Genomic DNA, 4,027 nt, shown 5'->3' on the forward strand with positions numbered 1-4,027 from the left:
CAAGATCTTGCGAGAGGTCATGGAAACCTTTCCAATGTATGTTAAATATTAATAATAATTCAATATTACATATAATTTGGTAGTAAAACAAAGAGTTGAACTTTTTATTGGTGCAAATGAGAAGTGGTTATATTTATTTTGTTTAACATTTGCAACTGCTTTTTATCACTTAATTAGAAGCACCACAAAATTAAATTGTCATCTGTTATAGGGACTACTGAAAAGACATTTAGAAGCTGATTTTAAAATATTGAAATATTGAGTATTGAAAATAAAAATAAAGTTCTGTAAACACTTGCATTTTTACAACACTATAATTGTGTCCCATCAGGTAATGAAAAGTTCTACACACACTATAAGTGTCCCCAACTAAGCAAGCCAGAGGCGACAGCGGCAAGGATCCAAAACTTCATCGGTGACAGAATGGAGAAAAAACCTTGGGAGAAACCAGGCTCAGTCGGGGGCCAGTTCTCCTCTGGCCGGACAAAACCAGCAGTTCAATTTCAGGCTGCAGCAATGTCACACTGCGCAGAGGACTCAACTGGTTCCTGTGGTCTTGTCCCAATGGCCGTCTAGGAGACAAGGTCCTCACTGGGGATCTGTCTCTGGGGCTCATGTAGTTGTCCTGGTCTCTGCTGACATTCAGGGCTGTAGAGGTCCTCTCTAGGTGCTGATCCGCCATCTGGGCTGGATATGTACTGGATCCGGGCGACTGCAGTGACCATCAGATCTGGATACAGACTGGATCTGGTGGCTACGGTGACCTCGGAATAAGAGAGAAACAGACTAATATTAGCGTAGATGCCATTCTTCTAACGATGTAGCAAGTACATTGGGTGTTATGGGAAGTGTTCCCGGTTCTGGTTGTCCTAATTAATGCAGCCTAACAAACCTTTAACGGATTTGAATATTAGAAATGTGTTAGTGTGTTATGTGTATGCCAGGTTAAAGAGATGGGTCTTTAATCTAGATTTAAACTGACAGAGTGTGTCTGCCTCCCGAACAATGTTAGGCAGATTATTCCAGAGTTTGGGTGCTAAATAGGAAAAGGATCTGCCGCCCGCAGTTGATTTTGATATTCTAGGTATTATCAAATTGCCAGAGTTTTGCAAACGCAGGGAACGTGAAGGATTATAATGCAATAAGAGCTCGTTCAAATACTGAGGTGCTAAACCATTCAGGGCTTTATAAGCAATAAGCAAGATTTTAAAATCTATACAATGTTTAATAGGGAGTCAGTGCAGTGTTGACAGAACCGGGCTAATATGGTCATACTTCCTGGTTCTAGTAAGAACTCTAGCTGCTGCATTTTGGACCAGCTGGAGTTTGTTTATTAAGCGTGCAGAACAACCACCAAATAAAGCATTACAATAATCTAACCTTGAGGTCATGAAAGCATGAATTAACATTTCTGCATTTTACATAGAGAGCATAGGTAGTAATTTAGATATATTTTTGAGATGGAAAAATGCAGTTTTACAAATGCTAGAAATGTGGCTTTCAAAGGAAAGATTGCTATCAAATAGCACACCTAGGTTCCTAACTGATGACGAAGAATTGACAGAGCAGCCATCAAGTGTTAGACAGTGTTCTATGTTATTACATGCAGAGCTTTTAAATCCTGTAATTAACACCTCTGTTTTTTCAGAATTTAGCAGTAAGAAATTACTCGTCATCAAGTTTTTTATATCGACTAGGCATTCTGTTAGTTTTTCAAATTGGTATGTTTCGCCGGGCCGCAATGAAATATAGAGCTGAGTATCATCAGCATAACAGTGAAAGCTAACACAGTGTTTCCTGATGATATCTCCCAAGGGTAACATGTAAAGCGTGAAAAGTAATGGCCCTAGTACTGAAACTTGAGGTACTCCATACTGCACTTGTGCACGATATGATACCTCTTCATTCACTGCTACGAATTGATGGCGGTCAGATAAGTACGATTTGAACCATGCTAATGCACTTCCATTAATGCCAACAAAGTTTTCTAGTCTATTCAAAAGAATGTTGTGGTCAATAGTGTCAAACGCAGCACTAAGATCCAACAGCACTAATAGAGAGATACAACCACGATCAGATGATAAGAGCAGGTCATTTGTAACTCTAATGAGAGCAGTCTCAGTACTATGATACAGATATCCTCACAGATAACATTTTTCTCTAAAAAGGAATATAATTGTGAGGATATTACCTTTTCTAGTATCTTGGACAGAAAAGAGAGATTCGAGATCATTCTGTAGTTAACTAGTTCTTTGGGGTCAAGTTGTGTTTTTTTGATGAGAGGCTTAATAACAGCCAGTTTGAAGGTTTTGGGGACATATCCTAATGACAATGATGGATTAATAATAGTCAGAAGAGGATCTATGACTTCTGGAAGCACCTCTTTTAGGAGCTTAGATGGAATAGGGTCTAACATACATGTTGTTGGTTTAGATGATTTAACAAGTTTATACAATTCTTCTTCTCCTATAGTAGAGAATGAGTGGAATTGTTCCTCAGGGGATCTATAGCACACTATCTGATGCGATACTGTAGCTGACGACTGCATGGTTACAATTTTATCTATAATAGTATCGATCTTGGAAGTAAAGTAGTTCATAAAGTCATTACTGCTGTGTTGTTGGGAAATGTCATCACTTGTTGATGCTTTATTTTTCGTTAATTTAGCCACTGTATTGAATACATACCCGGGGTTATGTTTGTTTTCTTCTAAAAGAGATGAAAAGTAATCAGATCTAGCAGTTTTTAATGCTTTTCTGTAGGATAGGGTATTTTCCCGCCATGCAATACGAAATGCCTCTAGTTTTGTTTTCTTCCAGCTGCGCTCCATTCTCCGGGCTGCTCTCTTTAGGGTGCGAGCGTGCTCATCATACCACGGTGTCAGACTGTTTTCCTTAATCTTCCTTAAGCGTAAAGGAGCAACCGAAACTAAAATGCTAGAAAAGAGAGAGTTCATAGTTTCTGTTACATCATCAAATTGTTCTGAGGTTTTGGATATGATGAGGAATTGAAATAAATCAGGAAGATTACTTACAAAGCAGTCTTTTGTGGTAGAGTGATGGTTCTACCATACTTGTAACAAGGAGCTGCATAATTTCAATGCCATCAACATCAATTCCATGTGACAGTATTAAATCTAGTGTATGATTTCGACAATGAGTAGGTGCTGACACGTGTTGTCTAACCCTAATAGAGTTCAGAATGTCTATGAATGCAGATCCCAATGCATCTATTTCATTATCAACATGGATATTAATATCACCTACTATTAAAACTTTATCTTTATATAAAATCTGCAAATTCTTTAATAAAGTCTGTATGGTGTCCTGGTGACCTGTATACAGTAGCCAGTACAAACATCACAGGGGATTTATCATTAACACTTGTTTCTCTGGATAATGTTATATGAAACACCATTACTTCAAACGAGTTATACTTGAAGCCCACCCTCTGAGAAATACTGAAAATATTGTTATAAATTTTAGCAACACCTCCCGCTTTACCTTTTGGATGCGGCTCATGTTTATAACAGTAATCTTGGGGGGTAGACTCCCTTAAAATAATGTAATCATCAGGTTTTAGCCAGGTTTCTGTCAAACAGAGCACATCTAGGTTATGATCAGTGATAATATCATTTACAAAAAGTGCCTTCGTAGAAAGGGACCTTGGGTCTCATTTATAAAATGTTGCGTATAAACCTTCCTAAATTTGTTCTAAGATCATTTCTCAAAAGTGCATAAGTGCGATTCAGAGAAAACGAACGTGCGCACAAAAACACGTGCCTCTCTTCCAGATGTGATGTTTATAAATCGCAAATGATCTTGAAATTGTGCACAGCTGACTCGTGTCCGATCTCCACCCCCTAATTAATATCATTACCATATATAAGAGCACAGGCCTATATCTGAATTTCTATGCTTGAGAATGACGAGCACAAAGAAAAAAAAAACTTTACTGAGTCTCAAATTGAGGTCCTGCTGGCAGAGGTAGAGGTTCATGCGTGAAAAAATGTGTAATTATTCTGTGG

This window comes from Sinocyclocheilus grahami, unplaced genomic scaffold, assembly GCF_001515645.1.
Source record: "Sinocyclocheilus grahami isolate Dianchi unplaced genomic scaffold, SAMN03320097.WGS_v1.1 scaffold343.1, whole genome shotgun sequence".
NCBI classification, from domain to species: Eukaryota; Metazoa; Chordata; class Actinopteri; order Cypriniformes; family Cyprinidae; genus Sinocyclocheilus; species Sinocyclocheilus grahami.